Source organism: Callorhinchus milii, unplaced genomic scaffold (assembly GCF_018977255.1).
Source record: "Callorhinchus milii isolate IMCB2004 unplaced genomic scaffold, IMCB_Cmil_1.0 Scaffold3, whole genome shotgun sequence".
NCBI lineage: Eukaryota > Metazoa > Chordata > Chondrichthyes > Chimaeriformes > Callorhinchidae > Callorhinchus > Callorhinchus milii.
The window spans coordinates 18,151,883-18,170,508 of NW_024704744.1; the positions used below are offsets into that span (position 1 = coordinate 18,151,883).

General features: G+C 38.9%; 1 protein-coding gene and 1 long non-coding RNA gene across 2 annotated transcripts in view; both read left to right on the plus strand.

The window, feature by feature from the left end:
• The first annotated feature begins 768 nt into the window (after window positions 1-768).
• Window positions 769-3,933, plus strand: LOC103180933. The gene is made up of 3 exons (XR_488151.2): window positions 769-915; window positions 2,779-2,890; window positions 3,675-3,933. It is a non-coding gene; the product is annotated as an uncharacterized LOC103180933 (long non-coding RNA).
• An 843-nt stretch (window positions 3,934-4,776) lies between these two features.
• The window catches only part of vsnl1b (visinin-like 1b), a 79,469-nt gene continuing 65,619 nt past the window's right edge, over window positions 4,777-18,626 (plus strand). Inside the window, exon 1 of the mRNA XM_007897053.2 lies at window positions 4,777-5,139. The gene's annotated coding sequence lies outside the window, so the exon portion shown is untranslated. The remainder of the gene's footprint in view (window positions 5,140-18,626) is intronic.

An 18,626-nucleotide genomic window follows, 5' to 3' on the forward strand; every position in this document is an offset into this window, starting at 1 on the left:
TATAAAAGACTAATAGTCTTTCTTAAATGACATTTGTGTCATCTTAAAGAATATGCATGTGCTGTATAGTAATGAAAGTCCAATATATTTTTCACAACTCTATGTAGCAAAGTGTTATTTTGATATAATTTGCATGAAATTATTTTCATTCAGACTGCACAGCTTTATACTCTTGATACAACTATTCGTCACTCGACCTACCATTAGGCATGTCTTCCAAATCCCCATTACACCCGGTCATTCTATCCTTTACTGCCAACTAAGGACTCAATGCCTCCTAATGATGGGGGGAAGTCTGATGGCCTTAACTTCTACAGTTAAATAATAATAAAGTTGCATATCTTACAGTGCCTTTCACATTAATAGGCTATTTCAAAGTGGCTATCCAACACGCAATGCCACGCGAAGGATGCAAGTTGTTGTGACTTTCTGTAGGTGAATGCAGCAGCTATGTTACAATCAGTGGGGATGTAAATAAACAATTTTATCTGGGGACAGAACACTGAACAGTATAGAGTTTGGAACACAACATGTCAAACGACTTCCAGGATGGTGGAAGGCAAACAAGATGGACCTTGGTCTTATTTCACCTAGGAAATGCTAATGTTCTTATGAACAACTTCCTTTCCATAGTGCCGTGGAATCTTTAATGCCCACCTGAACAGGCAGACGGTACCTTGACTTAACATATCATCTGAAGGATCGCACTTCCAACAATGCATCGCTCTCACAGCACTGTACCAATGTGTCAGCCTAGACTATGAGTTCAAAATCCAGATGTTGGGCTTGAACGCACAACCTTCTGTTTCAGAGGTGATTCAAAGGTGCTACCATCTTACTCAAGCTGACATCTAAACCTATTATGTTTTGTTGCCATCTGGCCTGGAACAAACAAATAGAGACATTCAAACTAGTGTGAGTATCTTGAATTACTTATGCAATTAACATCTTTATTACAATTGATGCACAGCTTGGAAGCTACAGCGCTTTGAAACTTTTATAACATTTATCAAATCAAATGGACCCTCAAAAGTGTTCCTTGACATGTTATTTGATATTGTGATCATTGCAAGACATTATATTTTATTTTATGAATCACCTAAGAGTGAGAAAAGCTTACTTTTAGTGTATGTATTCTTTTCAAACAGTCAGTTGACTTAATTAGAGGTTTGGTATGATAAGGTACTACATTATACAGTCACTACTTAATAGAAATTACTTTTGAAGCAATTTGCAACATTCTGATCTAATAAAGCACAATAGTATACTTACAAAATGGGCTCCCAAGAGTGTTCCTTGAAATATTATTTGATATTGTGATCATCGCAAGTACTTTTTTAATTTTTATTTAACATTCAACTAGTTTGAATGTCTATTTAATATTTCAAAAAAAATCTAGATAAGAACCAGATTAAAAATACAATAAAGCTTGAAATTAAACTGCTGAAATAAATGCAATTATGGAATATTTTACTGTAGTTTTATTCACTGTGTTTGGCATAACTAGTATCCTGGCAGGTCGAAACGTTGCGCAAATTTCCTTACTCTACATGCCTCTGTTCACCTAGCATTAAGTAGGAACCCGGTTGTTGTTCAATTGGTGGATCGCTTTTCTGGGAGTAATAATTCCTTAAGAAAAAATAAATAAATTGGTCACTCAATCCACGACTGTATTGGAACACTGTTGTGCGCAATTGGCTCCCGCGTTTTGCCCCCAAAGTAAGGTCAATTCACTTTATAATATATTCTGTGAAGTGATTTGAGACGTCTCGAAGATGTGATAAGGCGCTATATCAAATACAAGGATTATTATTATCTTCAATTGAAATACAAGAATAAATACTTGGGTCAATAGTTGTAAAGTCTTAAATTAAGAAATTTCAAAAACTCTTTTATGTTTGTAATCTGAGTCTATTATAACAGAATAAACTTATCACCAAAAAAATGGAAAACGTACAATAACCAACTTGTGACTACAAATAACTGAAAAATGTTTTTCAGTTAGTGTACTGTGATATTAATAAAAAAAATCCTTGAATTTGGTATAGCACCTTAACACATCGTCAAGATGTCTCAAAATGCTTCTTAGGATATACTGTAAAGTAGATTGCCTGCGTATTTTCTGGGTGAAATGCGGCAGCCAATTGTGCACAGCAATATCCCACAAACAGTGACCAATTCTACTTGGGGAATTATTGGCCAGGACACAGAGAAACCCCCTTTTTTTGAATAGTGCCATGAGATCTTTAATGTCCACCTGAACAAGCAGATGGGACCTCGGTTTAACGTCTTATCTGAAGGACGGTACCTCCGACAATGCAACATGACACCATCGGTGCATTGGAGTGTCAGTTTGGAGCAGGGATGGCCAACTTGTAGCCTGTGTCACTAGTTTATGCATGCGTTCTGCAGCCTGTAGGCTGCAAGTTGGCCATCCCTATGGGATTCCAGTTCCCTATGTGGGGCTTGAACACACTACCTTCTGACTCAGAAGTGAGAGTGTTACCATTGAGCCTGGCTGACACACTTGATAAATATGGATAAATAAGGATAGTAAACATCACTACTGTACCATCAGATGTTGTCATTATACGGGCATCATTTTGACACTGAGTTATGTAATTGAACAGACAAATTATACTCCCAGATCCATATCACTCTGCTTCTAGGTTCAGTGCAAGAAAAGTGGGCTATGGTGCACGTAGGGAACTCCATTAAGCAACATCCAATGTTGTTTAATTTGTAAAATTATTAAACTGCCTCTCCTGCTTTTTTCAGAAACGTTAAAAACATTGCAGATAATCCTGTGGATTGTCAAGACCTTTCCGAATTTAATAGTTTTAAAACCATCCCTTCTCCATCCATCCTGAAGATGATGACTTTTGCTGAGGTATGTATATATCCATGGATATTGTCCGAGCCAATAATCCCACAGATAAATCCGGTCATTGACCTCATGGCTTTGTATGGGACATTGCTGTGTGCAAATTGGCTGTCGCGTTCACCTCCAAAATAAAGTCACTACACTTTATAGTAAATGTAAAGTTCTTTTGAGACTAATGTGAAAGGCACTATATCAAATACACTGATTATAGCTGCCATATAATCTTGCCCCAGTAGTCTTTTTCATGTCAGTCTGGATAGTGAGTGTTGACAGGCTAATCATCCATGGTGGGCATCAAAGTTAAAACACACCTAATACTGTTCCTACCCAAAGTCCACACAGGTGTACTTGTCTGCAGGTATCTGGTAGTGTTCAGAAGTGGAAACTCAGAATGATTTTTCTCTCCCTTTCCCAAGAGTACTAATGCTTATTGCATCATACCAACAACTTGCCCCAATGTCACTGTAGTTCAGAAGAGACCAAGGGTTGAATCTTCTGGTCTGTATAGTGTGTTGCCGCACCAGCCAGTGCCTTTTTATTTAGGTCTTGGGAGAAACTGTTACACGTAAACCGTTAAATCTAAACGTTTATTTCACACTAGTTCACCTATGCTACAGAAGCGGCAAAGTTATGTGAAATACAATACTTAAGTGGCTTCTGATTTCCTAAAACTCCAGTTAAATTTCAGTGGTTGGGTGAATCCATTACCATGAAAAAAAATCAATTGGAAGTAAAAAAAAATGTATTGACCAACCTGTAATTTAAAAATGTCTTATTAATAACTGTCCAGGTTTGCAATAGTAAATCTAGGTGAAGAGTTTGAAGATGCTAAGGAATGCCACTTCGTGTGGAATGCCATCCTGAAAAATATTTGTTGTGAAACTGACAGCAAAGGAGGATTATGTTGACCTACTGAAGACAATGAACACTTCCACCAATATTTATTTACCAACAGTGCTGAAAACGTGATGCTCCCTCTCTGCTTATTCTCAATTTATTAAAGGCAACTAAAATCACAGGTTTTGATTTTTTTTAAAAAAAATGTCACAATTTAATCCTTCAACTCTCTTTCATCCACAGTGAGAATTAGTCTGTCACTAAGTGCATAAACCGCAAGTTCGACCTGCAGGCGTTTCAAACACGGTCTTACATTATCTTGACAACAAAAAGTGCTTATTTATAGCCCACTCGACGGTAATAGCAAAACCAGTACGTGACCAGAATGTTTAATATCTCGCAAAATATGGGCAGTGATTTAGCTGAATGAATGCGTTTCAATTAAATAAGTGCATGTACAGTGGAATAGTGTGATCCAAAATGATTTGGACCAGATTCACTGTTGCAAAAACGAAAGGGGTTTGATATTATTCAGGCTGTGAAGGGTTGGCATCGATCCTCTCGATCGATCCATCGATCGATCGCCTGAAAGAGGAATGTCAACCTCGCGTTTTCTCTCTTTTTTTCTTCTTTTCTTTTTACCGTCTTGACATTTAAAAGAATGCACTTAAAAGAACGCAAACTAACGTATCCGCCACAAAAATAATTCGAGCACTCGAGCTGTCAAATGCGAGTCCAGGATAATATTTTTATACATCACAATGTATAAAAATAAATGAACGAATTAAAAAAAATACACCCGACACATTGAGAGTGGAATCCATCCCATAATTAAATAAGGCTTCTGCCTGTTTGGGTGGAAACCTCAAACACAGCGACGCAACGGACATGTGAGAGTGGGATTTGGACCCGGGTTCCCGGTGTCCCGCGGTCTAACCATCCCGAGCCGATGCTGACCGTCTGCATCGGCGGATCACATCAGCCCCGAGTGTCCGGAGCAGCGGTGGAGGGCGATGGGGCGCTCTCTGCACTGGGGGGCGGACTGTTCGTGGCGGCGCAGACTCAGACCATATGACATCAACTAACCACGTTACTACTTCTGTAAGAAAGGGAATATATGGAGTGTATGATGCACAGTGACTGACTGACTGACTGACTGACGCTCGTTGCTCTGCCTGTCCGCCAGAGCCCAGAGCAGCAGACGCCAGTCCCCTGTTCGAGCATTTAACGTGTCCAGATCGACCGGGGGACCCCGCGTTTTTATATATATATAAAAAAAAACCCACACGCCGTGAACTCACCGGGGCCCGCAATTCCCTTTGAGCTCGAATGGTAGGGAACCGACTGATTTTTCGGATCTAGAAAACCGAACCACTTTGCAGCTTCTCGCCGCAGCTCCGCTGACCTGCCTGGAAAAGGTAAGCCGACGGTGCACTGGGGGGGGGGGGGGGGGTGGGGGTCGGGGGGGGGGGGTGCGGGGGCATCTGCAAAAAAGAAACGATGCACCTTGCGGCTGCTGATCCGGATTATTGCTTGGTTTAGCTTATGCATTCAGACAAATGTATGTCCTGCTATAATATCACCCCCCACCCCCCCCCCCCCCCCCCACCCCCACCCCCACCCCTAAAAAAAAAGCCTTTGTCAACCCGGTGCGTTGTTGCCTAAAGCTATGATCAGTAAACCCCGCTTTTGCGCTTTTGCTATTGCAACGAGAGTCAACGACTGAGCCGCAGGAAACTGCCGCCGAGGACGGACCGCCCGAGTCATTCAGTCTCACCTCGAAACCCCAACGCCCCACTGGGATCCTGGAGTGAATGAATCGCCTGTTACGTGGATCTCAGCACTTGACTTGCAGTGTAGGATTGGACGTGAAGCATCAGCGTGGAGACATCCCCGGTTCCAGGCTACACGCCCGCCCCGCCCGCCCGTGCTCGTGATTTTCTTTTTTTTTGTTGTTGTTTTATTTTATTTTCGGGGCAGCACTGCTGGAAATTGTTTCCTGGAAAGCGGTGAAAGCGGTGCGACGTGTACCGTGGAGTTTCCCGTCGCGGTTTGTGCTGCAGCGAACTCGTTCAAAAGACCTCCGTCGCTGCTGTGATCGCTCCGAGTTAGGCGCTTGCAAAAAAAACACACACACACACACACACACACACAATCCAGTCCAAACCGAGCAATCAACATTATATTCCGCCAGAGCTCGGGAAGACCACCACAAGTAGTTCAGCCACGAAAGGCACCGGGCGTCAGGGAACACAACACGTTGGTCGGTGCCAGCAACAAGCGCGCTCTGTTGGGGTTTATGGATCCCAATGCACACAGACACCTTGGTTTGGTGGGATTGTCAATGTGGTACTGTTGGATGCGACATGTTAGACAAATCTGGTGTTTAAACACTCAGGCGTGTTCTCCCCCACCACCACCAACCATCCAAGGATTTGCATAGGTTGCCACTCCATATGTCATGTTAACACGAACAAGCTCTGCAGTATAAGTCAGCGTTTTCATGCAATGCCTTTTCATTGTCAGGAATGCTCAAAACATATTAACTACCACTCAGTAGGCGGTTAATCAATTAATGTTAGAGATTTATGCGCATTTGTTATATTGAATATGAATGCAAAAGGAATCAAATACTGTATATGTGTGTCATGTCCATTCTCTGGAACGTCACCATTGATTATAATGCGGAGTGTTATACATATAGAGGAGCATCGTTTGGAAACGTGGCTATTCCGAGACTCGTGATAACGGATTAAGAAGAGCTTTCAAATAATTGTTTGTGTAGTAAGGGGAGGGGGATAAGCACACTTGCAGCCTGTAAGATTGTAAGTATGAAGAAGACAAGTATACGTTTGATGGCAATTAAATACATTTTTGTTACACAAACCATAAAGATTTAGAAGTAATGGTAATGGATCTACACCGTACATTCGGTAGTGCAGTGTGATGAAATGCCTGCAATAAGCTCTAAAGAGCTTCTCGAATAAAACACTATATTTAAGCTGTATATTGAGTCTTCGCTGCTTCATTTTCAATTATACAGTACTGCACATGTCCTGACAGACGAGATTTACTCTCCGGTAAACATGAAGTTTTACAAATGTCACCAATTGTTAGTTAAGATCTTTATGTTGTGGAATATTACCCGGAAGCATGATTACTGGCAGAAAAAGAAACATGCAAATTTATGTTTGTGCATTGGCATGTGAGAAGATTTTCTTGATGTTATATTATGGTGCACTCATAGCAATGTTGTACCAGATTTGTATTGTATTATTGGATATGTCATTGAAACTGATATGAGCAGGATTGAGTGCAAGTCCATGGGGAAATAACATAGGACAGAATCAGATATAGATGAAACATATAACTGGATTTCAAAAAATTTGAAAAGGAATTTTAATTTATAACATCTAAACTAGTCCAGGCTGTTATAACCTTATCATTTGCTATGCAACATAAAATGAGCATTGGTTTCCTTATAGACCTTCAGTGATATGTGGTATAGAAATAAGAGAGATGTCTGATGCAATTGCAGCTTGAGTTGAAATGGTGTGTATACAGTATGACTACTGAGATATTCACTGCATTCAACGCCCAAAGGAATTTTGAAAGCTAAGTATGAAAGCGCTCCACCATGTAATGTATAATTGACAGCATTGCGTACAAGAGGCAGGCAGGCGATTTCAACAACACAGAGAACCACGGTGAACATAAACCTGAAGAGAGATCAGTTGTGTTAATTTAAGACAAAATAGATTATTGAAGAATTTGCAGAACATTGTCTTCTCAATCTCTCTTCCCTCTGATTGACAGAATTGAAAAGAACAAAGCAGATTTAATAGATCAGATTCTTACAGAAAATGTATTCTGTTGTTAAGCAAACACTGGTATTGTTGGGTTGAGTATCTGTAAACCCATCAACTATAGGTTAAACAGAGATTATTTCATTGCTTTATAGTTACAATAATCAGATATACATCTTCTGACAGGAGATTTCATCAGCAATATATAAATGGCTTAGATTTTTTTACAGCAACCAAAATTGACAACATTTATATCATAATTTCTATATATTTATTTCAAAGCTGTGCCATATGTTAGTACAGATGCATTTGAGGTGAAGTTTGTTCACATTATTTACTTAGGTATTTTTAATGTACAGTGTTTGTGTTTATATATTTAAAGTGGTGTTCAGGGTTAAAGTATTAATATACAATTGGTCTATGTGGTATTAAAGCAATCATGTCTACTTATTACTGTGACGCCCATTCATCAGTAACAAGCAATGTAACTGGCAATTCTTATTTTGAATGTTAATAAGAATGGCACAAAATGACAGGAGGTAAAGATGAGGAAGGCCCTTCGGCCTATTTGATCTAATTTGTCCTGAATATCCATCCTAATTCAGACTATGTTTAAATTATTTTGGATTACACAACACAAATCCAGTTAATCATTTCAATAGGCAATCTGCCAATTCTTATAGCAAGTGGAGATACGTGTTACCAAGCTGTTTGTAACTAAGTTATTTAGAAATCCAGCACTTATAATGTATAACATTCTGGTTAAATTTTCATGAGTATTATTTTACAAAGGTAACAGTACCATTCCTGTATGTTTTGGCCACAAATATGGTCAATTCACTTTACAGTATATTCTGTGAAGTGCTTTGAGACGTCTCAATGACATGATAAGACGCTATATCAAATGCAAGGATTATTACTATTATTATAGTATCATTATTTCTTGCATTTTATTCTTTTCTGGGTGTTTCTTAAATGCGCATCTATATCATATTGATTATAACCTATGACGATTATTATCTGATATTTTCATCTTTATGGTATGCAAATATGGTTGTCTATAGTGTTATTGTTACCAGAGTTTCTGTAATTCTATCTCTTGTCAGCAGACAGTTCCAGCTTAATTGGGCAACAATTACTTATAGGATCAGCATAACAGTTGAAATGTTCAGACCGTCATGTTCTTGTTATGTAGTACTGAGGTAAGAAGAATTCCAGAAACATCATGCATATGTGCAGATACAGCAAGAGAAAAACTGAAAGACATCAGGAACCGAATCAAAATGTGTATTATTGCCAGTTTCTTACCAGAGGGCGCTATATTAACTGATTACTATCGTTCCTGATGGCTCCTATTCAGGAAAAATAAAATATCACCTAAATGCCCACATTCCAGTGAAGCATGAGCCAATTATTGATATCTTTACTTATATCGAGCATCATGCATTATGAGAGATATTAGTTGACGCACATTCCTGTATGGATGTACTGTATTTTGAATACTGGTAAAGTGTAGTGTTTTGGGGGAGGGAGTTCCCCCAAATACTGTTCATATCCCTCCCCCCGAAACTCACAGTTAAATATTGTCAAGCATTTGTTATAGCTAACCTTTTGCATAACTCTTCTCTCGATCTCGACTGCAGTTTGAGTGCATTTGGGAAATGAGAAAGGGGGAAAAAAATGGTCATTTGCAAATTGGTCAAATTGCTTTGCTGATCCCATGCATTGCACGACGCTGATGTTTTACTTTTTATCGGAGACACTTGAGTTCGATTGCCCAACTATTGTGCAAAAAAAAATCATAGATTCTCTTTGGGAAACTTTAGTGAGAAGCATTTTGAGATCATCATGCATTGTGAGAGATATTAGTTGACGCACGATCCTGCGTGGATGTACTGTAAATGTTATACTGTAAACGTACTGCAAACAGATAAATCCTTTACGTCGAAAACACTCACTAACTAAAGTGCAGAACACATGAGCAGGGTCCATTGGTTGTTGGTGCTTGACTTACATATATGTCGCCTTGGTAACAACTAACAATTTAGTTTGAAGGTGCAGTGTTTTACATAATGCAGAATCAAGGGCAGAATGTAAAATAACCATCAGAAATAACGACTAAAAATCCAACAGGCTTCTTGAAGAATGGAGCAGTATCATCCTTGAATGTGTGCGACAGGGAATGAAGAGGGCAAACATTACAAAAACATAAGCATAGATAAGACTCCACTGGAAACACTCATCATCACTGCCTTCAGGACACTTGATATGTCGGTTTCAGACGTGGGTTACAATAAAGAGCTTCTCTATGTATAACGTTAAATCGCTGCGAATCTGGGGACTGATTTCCCCCCAATTTCATGTCGTTTTAACGACAACTTTCACCTCTAACTAATCTGTTATATTTTCGTATTTGTCTTTGCTCGTTTGAGACTGCCATCGTGTTGATAAATCCCAGTGACCGTCGGGATGATTATGAAACGCCTGTCACGCAATGCTCTTCAGCTATTTTCGTATACAGCAGTCGGAACAAGTGCTGAGACCAGACATGTGCTGAAATCTTTCCCAGTTTCAAAAGGAATATGCTTCAGCCGCATAAAAGATAACAGTATGGACCAGAATTGTCAGGCTTCAAAGTAGATTAGATGCACTTTGGTTCACAAAGCCTCCTATATAATAAAGATTTGACATTTTCCCATTTATATCAATCCTTTTATAATAATAATCCTTGTGTTTGATATTGAGCCCTTATCAGATCGTTGAGACGTCTCAAAGCGCTGTACTGTAAAGGGAATTGACTGTGTAAACAGTATGTATGTATATATATATGAAAGATGCTGGTTAAATGATACATTAGACATAATTACTAGTTAATCATCATCTCCATGTGTATGTCTTTCTGTGGTCATCGCTGTTTGTATTTGGATGAGCTCCTAATGCACCGTTGCAAATGATCACGATGTTGAGCTCTGCACAGCTTAATCGGGAGACAGGAGCCAATGTGGGAAAAGGCGAAGAGGAGAAATGCAACGTTTTGGAAGAGATGTCTCCAGGGAAACAAGGCAGCTCACTCCCCCCCCCCACCCACCCATACGTTTTGTCAGTTAAACCCCTGACATCTACAAGAATGGTGTTATCAGGCACTCACTGCTATGATAGACTGAAGGCTACTGTGTTTCAGAACGATTCCAACTGATGCTCTGCAGATGCACCTGGGTGTTATTTGGTTTAACAGGATGCAATCTAAAATTCCATCCCGCAAGTTATAGAGGAGAATTATAGAGTTCTGCAATTCCCAAGGATACAGGGATAAGAGCATCTTGAAACTAAAAACCTACATCAGTCCACAGCACAAACGTACTGTATCAGCAACAGTTATTGTCGGCAATAACAACGAGTCACGTTTAGAAGGAGAATGTGTGGAACATGTAGAGGATACATCTTTCCCAAAAGAAACAACAGTATTGATGACATGTCAGTGTTAAGTGTTGGAAGCCATGAGCCCAGGTATCACTGTCCAAGGACAGTTTTCCATCGCTGCAACAGCTGAGCACAAAGATCTGAGCACATTCTTTTGATCACACGGAGTTGAAGCCGAGGACATTATCCTCTTGTGAAAGCAGCAAAACACCCTGAGGTTAAATCATCAGAGAGAGCAATGCACACTTTATAGACGTTTGGGATAGATTTCCTTTGGGAAGCAAAAACCTACAGTAAGTGAAACTCAAGCTTGACTGCAACAGCCAACTGTTGTAACAAAGTTTGCCAAATTTAAGTTGACTTAAGTGTCAACCCAATAAAATGGAAATTCTCTGTTTAGACCCAATCGACTTCTATTATTAGCTTTTCAAGGGAAAACAAGATTTATTTGATTAGACCTAATAAAAAAAACACCGATTTATTTTAGGACAACACAAAATCCATTACGTTGAGGTTTTTATGAAGTTGATTTGTTTGCCCAGTTCGAATTATAGAGTTGTGTAATTCCCAAGGATACAGGGATAAGAACATTAAAATTCCATAAACCACGATGGAAACGGCTGGAATTATGTTCCATTTATCCACTATTCCCTCATTGGATGCTGGTGAGGGAATTCTTTTAATCTCTCTGCTAATTCCAGGTGTGTTATTTTGAGCTTGTGTATTCCAATTCCGTGTGCCTCTTCAAACTAAAATGACTTGTTTATAGCTTTATCATTTATGCCTCTGATCTTTTTAAAGACCCACTCCCCCCCCCCACACACACACAAGTGAAGCATGTTTAACAACCTTCAAACAAGAAAACCCCAATATCGAAAGTAAACATTATTATTTTACCTGGGATTTATGGTTTTTGAGATCCAATCTAATATTTGATTTGCTTTTTTGACACCAGCTTCATATTGCTTAGAAGATTTCAATAAATGTTCAGTAAGTGTTCACCTACAAAAATACAGTCACTACACCTTACAGTATCCTATGATCCTATGAAGTGTTTTGAGACATCGTCCTGACAGGAAAGACATTATATCAAATACAACAAAAATATTACTGTTGTTATTTAAGATAACAACAAAATTACATTTGTAAAGCGCCTTTCTTGTCAGGAGGACAGCCCAAAGTGCTGAGATAAGACTAGGCAAAGAGAGACGAGAAAGGAGAATAGAGAGCTCCAGAGGTTAGGGACATAATGACTTAAGGCATGGAAGGATTGGGAGCGTGCAGTAGGCTTGTGTCTGCTGAATGAAGGGGAGGGGTAGTGAAGTGGGATATGAAAAGGTCAACAAGGTCAGGTTTAATCTTGTTTAAAAGTCTCACAATTGGAATTTTATCCTATACCTTTTTAAAACCAAGTAAATTATATCCCTTGACCTCATCCAATAGTTTACTTACTTGGTTAAAGAATTCTAATTGATTTTGTGAATCCATATTGACTATTCTTGGCAGTATTTGTGCTGTTTAAGTGAGCATTGATAGTTTTGATGTATAATGCTCTTGAGTATTTTCCCTACTTTGATGTTGGGTTTACAATTCTTACTTCTTACCATTGTTTATGATAGGAAACTAATTTCTATCCTCCAATCTTCCGATACGTCTGATATTTTTGGAGATACTAAAAATATTATCCAGAGCTGTTTTCCTCTCGCATTTCCTTTAAGATCCTCAGGCGTGTCCCATCTGGTCTGGTTTCCTCATGCAAATTTAATTCTTTGAGTTTGTCCTCAACACATGGGTAAAAAAATTTACTCAGCATTCCAGCCAGCACCTTTGGCAATATGTGACTGTTATGGAAAATCCCATTAAAGGCTGACATTGCCAAAGGCTTAAAGCTGAGCAGAATTTTTACCCCATAGTCCTCTAATATATACATTGTATTCTTCAAGTCCTGCCTGAAGACCCTCCTCTTCAACCATGCCATCGGCCACCCCCCTTCCCTAACCCCCCCCCAACCCCAGCTTGGGTCTGAAATGCTGTACTCTGTCCAGCGCCTTGGGACATCCTCCCGACGTGAAAGGCACTATACAAATGTCATCTTCTTGTTGTTGTTGTATCAAAGATTCCGAAATCAAAATGACTGGATCTCAAATTTGAAAACAGATGTGAAAATGATTGAGATAATATATTTGTCATCAAACAATCTTCCATCTCTCTCTTGCTAGAATATCCCTTAAAGAATGCAACACACTTGCATCTGCAACATCACTAAAGATTTTCATCAGATCTCACTTGCTGCTGTCTGCAATTCATTTTTCCCTCACACCGTATTTCTTCCAACAATCTTTTCAGTTAACCTTAAGCTCTCTTTTATATGGCTCCCAGACCTACTACTTTTTGCCTCCTTATATCTTTCTAAATATTTCTGTTTGGCTCTTAGGTTAGTGTTGATTTCCTTAATTCATCTTGTTGGCTTTCTTCTTGCTATGCTCCATTTTTCCTCAAAGGGAAATATATAGAAATGTGAAGTTTTTCATTTTGATAGGAGGATTAAATGAGCCATTTATACCTTATACAGTTGGGTTAGAAGATAGAGTAACAGAGAGTTCTGGAATATCAATAAGTATTATTAATAAGTAATTCATAAGATAAAAGCAGAAACATGAGTGGATAAGGCCAAAAAAATTGCAAAAAGATTCCTGGATGGTATGGCCAGAGGTTTAGGATGCAAAAGCACATTCAATTTGTTCAATTTGTATAAAATCTTGACTAGACCACATTTGGAATACGGTGTACAGTTCTGGTCATCATAAGAAGGAACATTAATATCTTTCTCTGTTTTATATTCTAGTTCTGTTTTCCATTTATTTCTCCCTAGAGCTTTTTTCACATCTACATACCCTACCCGTGATATAGCAGAGAGAAAAAAACACACATTTTACAGCTGTATTTAGCAGAATACAAAAATTGTGGCAATTAATTAAATCATCCTTGCATTTTATAGGGTGGCTTTTCACAAAATATATATGAAATTCATATGTAAAACTAGTCTTGTGTCTCCTCTAACCTAATTGGTCTGATCACCCAACTTTGTATGATTTGACTATTCATAATAAGCATAGCAATTTTAATATTATTTTACACTGCAAAGGCGATGCAAGTCCAGCATCAATAAGAAGGCTGAGGTCAGTTGTGTTATACAAAAGATAATTATATCTGCTTGAAAATTAGTTGCACAGTATTGATTTGAAAGGTTGGAATAGCTTCAATCCACTTATGTAAGTCAATTGAAAACATTTAATACTTTTTATTTTGAAATTCACAGTGAGTAGACTTCAGTATTGCATATTAAGAAACTGATTATTTCTTTCTCTTTTCACTGTTTCGAGAAACGTGTAAGGTTGCACTTTGTGGAGTCACTGTCAGACTGTGGCCTTATCACAGTTCTCAGTATCTCTGAGAATGGCATCAGCAAAAACAAACCCAATGCTGCATGCGTGAAAAATAAAAAGAACTGAACTTTCAGGGGGTGCGTAGAGTTACATAGAGTAATGCAGAACAGAAACAAGCCATTTGGCCCAACTAGTTCATGCTTGTGTTTGTACTCCACGTGAGCCACCACCTCTCCTATTGCTTGTATACCTCTATTATTTTGCCCCTCATGTAAGAACTCAGATGCACTCTCAGTTCATGAATAGGCAAAATTACCGAGATGATAGCTCTTTTATTTGGGAATATTTAACAATATTGCTTAGCTCAGAAAGGAAAAACAGAGTAGATAAGTTATTTTATTTGTGTTGAAAATATACTCATTTAATTTATTTTTAATAATTATGAACAGAATAAAAGTAAATCGTCAGATTTTTTGGATGGCGGGGGGAGGAGTAAACCTGTGAAGATATTCCAAAGCCTAAATGAAACTTTTTTCCACACACAAGCAAGCTTTTTCATCAATAAAACAATTCTAGAATGCAGTTCTATTTATTCAGTGCAATGAATAGATTTCAAATACAGGTTTTGTTTAATTCACTGTTTTGCATTCCTGCAACAAAGCAATGTTGTGACAGTGTTCCATTGCTTCAGAAGCTTCTGACTGACGTTTTGTGAATTATAGTGAACATTTTGTGCAGTGTGCTGATGGCGGCATCACGGGCAGGTCCAGAATGACAAGGGCAGGCATTTTGCCTCTGGATGCAGTGACTGTAATAGAAAGGACCATTTTGTTAGGTTAGAAATGATTACATTGTGCTAATGGTGATTAGTTGTTGGAACAATGCAAACATGATCAGTTTCACATCTCAATACAAGGCAGAATTACTCAACAGCTGTGAGTTGAGCAATTATAACAATAATGGTAACTTTGCATTTGATTTGGCATCTATCATGTCAGGGTGATGTCACAAAGTGCTTCACATGATTTATTGTGAAATGGAGTAACTGTGTGTTATGTGCACAAATTCTGTAAGTGAAACAACATCAAGAGTGCTGTTGGGTGTGAAAACTCCATGTTAGCTGGTGTTAACCTTTTAATGTTATGAAAGAGCTAGTTGTATGACTGAAGGACCAGATTTCCATTAACATTAAAAACGGTCCACTAGAAGGTTTGGGCCATCATATGGACCACCGAAGGACTGTAAGAGGCTAAGAGGCTGAGTCAATTCAGTGTATGCAATATGCTTTCAGTTTAAACTCCACAGTTTATTCTGAGGAGGGAAAGGGGTCACAGTCATCAGATATGGTTTATGAGGTAAATCAGTGTAAAGATGTGAGGTACAGTATAAACAATGTCAAATATAAATAATCAATACATCAGAGGCTGAACGGCCTGTTGAAATATACTAAATATAATCTTTCTATCTATCTTCTTCCATCTATCTTCTATCTTTCTATACTAATAAAACAGCAATGTCTGTCTGCGCTTCAAGAAGGATCTCAATAACCAATTGATGTAGAGACATGATGTATACCTCATCGGAAAGGGCATGCAGCTAGGAGTGACATGGGCATATTTGTTTTCAGGTATCTCCTATCGTTCATGAGGTATTTTCAGTTTATACGTTTTTTGCTGCAGCTACACCTGATGGCCGCTGAATCAAAGTGGCGCTGTGGCATTGTGCGTCACAGAGCACCTACGTATGTATGCACGCACTGCAGTTACACCTGGTGGTAGCGCTGGCTGTCCGTGGCATGAGCACGCATGTAGCCAAGTGATGGGAACAAAATAAAAAACCCAGACAGAACTAAACCGCGGCAACAACAAAATCACATTTTTAAGCACCAAGTCCTCCCACTAAATCCTCCCAAAAGGAGTCCTCCCCAGGAGTCCTCCCACAGGAGTCCTCCCAGCTGAGTATAGATGAAGATGAAATGTCTGTCTGTCTGTCTGTGTTTCAATCTACATTCCATATTGGATCCTTTGGTTGGAAGCGAAGCTGCAACGGGTACAGCTAATATTTAATAATCCTTTCACTTGTCAGAGATGTGGAGTGACTTGGTATTTTGAAGGCACATTTGGAAGCCAATTTTGCACACAGCAATGTACTACAATTAGACATGAAATGGATGGCCAATTTTAGTTTGGGGATTGTTGGCCAGGACATAAGGAAGAACTCTCTTCTCGTTTCAAGTAGTGCCATGGGATCTTTAATGTCCCCCTGAACAGGCAATTTAATGTCTCATCCGAAAGATGGCACCTCTGACAATGCAATGCGCCCCCAGCATTGCACTGACTCGTGCTTTTCAAAACAAAATTATTTTGGGGAGAGAGGAGAGGTTTAGAACACTCAGATACACATTTTCAGTCTTCAGTAAAGTTACCAATGTTAGGTAGAGGGAAGTGGGGCTAATGTGTGCTTACAATGGTATTTTCCTATTAATAAGAGCACATCAGGAAATTCAGCAGCTTCATAGACTTGTGAAATGATGGTAACATTTAGATTTATTCACTGCATTAAATTTTTTATTTACTGCAACTAATCATCTGCCGCAAATTTTTCCTTCATTAATTAAGAATGGAGAAATCTCATCTTAGTTGCATAAGTAGACCACTTAGTCACTATCTAAGTTGCCTTGATAATGAAAGAGAATTTAGAAGGAACTATTTCACACATAGGATAATGAGGAGAGTAATAATAATCCTTGCATTTGATATAGCGCATTATCACATTGTTGAGTTGTCTCAAAGCACTTCACAGGATATATTGTAAAATGGATTGACTATGTATTTTGTGGACAAAACGTGGCAGCCAATTGCACCCAGCAGTAGTCGACAAACAACCACGGAGTGAGTGACCAATATTGTTTTGGTGGGTGGGTGGGGGGGATTTGTTTGCCAGGACACAAGGAGAAATTCCCTTCTCTTTTTGAAGTGGATCTTTAACATCCACCTGAATAGGTAGATAAGAACATAAGAAATAGGAGCAGGAGTAGCTCATTTGGCCCGTTAAGCCTGCCCTGCCATAGCTGATCTTCTAATCTAACTCCATATTCCTGCCCTATCCCCATATCCCTTAAGTTTTTAAAAATCTATCGATCTCAGTCTTGAATATGTTCAATGACTGAGCATTCACAGCCTTCTGGGGTAGAGAATTCCATAAATTCACTGCCCTCTGAGTGAAGAAATGTTTTCTCAATTCAGTTCTAAAGGGCTGATTTTTACTCCTATGACACTTAGTTTTAGATTCTCCAACCAGGGGAAACAGTCTCACACTATCTACACTGTCAACACCCTTAAGAATCTTATAGGTTTTTATAAGATCATCTCTAATTCTTCTATATTCTAGAGAATGTAGCCCTAGTCTACTCAACCTCTCCTCATAGGTCAAACCCCTCATCCCAGGAACTAACCTAGTGAACTTATGTTGCACCCCTTCTAAAGCGAGTATATCCTTTCTTAGATAAGGAGACCCAAACTGTACACAATATTCCAGGTGCGGTCTCACCAAGACCCTATATAATTGCAGTAAGACTTCCCTACTCTTGTACTCTAACCTCTTTGCAATAAACACTAACATGCTATTAGCCTTCCTAGTTGCTTGCTGTACCTGCAGACTAACTTTCTGTGATTGATGTTCAAGGACATCTAAATCCCTCTGAATACTAACACTACCTAGTCTCTCCCCCTCTAGAAAATAATTTGCTTTTCTATTTTTTCTACATAGGTGAATAACTTCACACTATATACTCCATCTGCCACCTTCTTGCCCACTCACATAACCTGTCTATATCCTTTTGCACCCTCCTTGTGTCTTCCTCCTCACAGCTTACTTTCCCACCTAGCTTTGTATCATCTGCAAATTTAGATTCATTAAGCTCTATTTCCTCATCTAAGTCATTGATGTAGACTGTAAACAGTTGAGGCCCAAGCACTGATCCTTGCGGCACTTCACTAGTCACAACCTGCCAGTCTGAGAAGGACCTGTTTATCCCTACTCTCTGTTTTCTGCCTGTTAACTATTCTTCGACCCATGCTAATATATTACCCTTAATTCCATGTGCCCTAATCTTATGCAACAATTTTTTATGTGGCACCTTGTCGAATGCCTTCTGAATATCTAAGTACACTATATCCATTGGTTCTCTCCTATCTAACCTGCTAGATACATCTTCAAAAAACTCTAAAAAAAATTCTTAAACATGATTTCCCTTTCATAAAACCTCAGATTAACGTAAAATGGGTCCTCAGT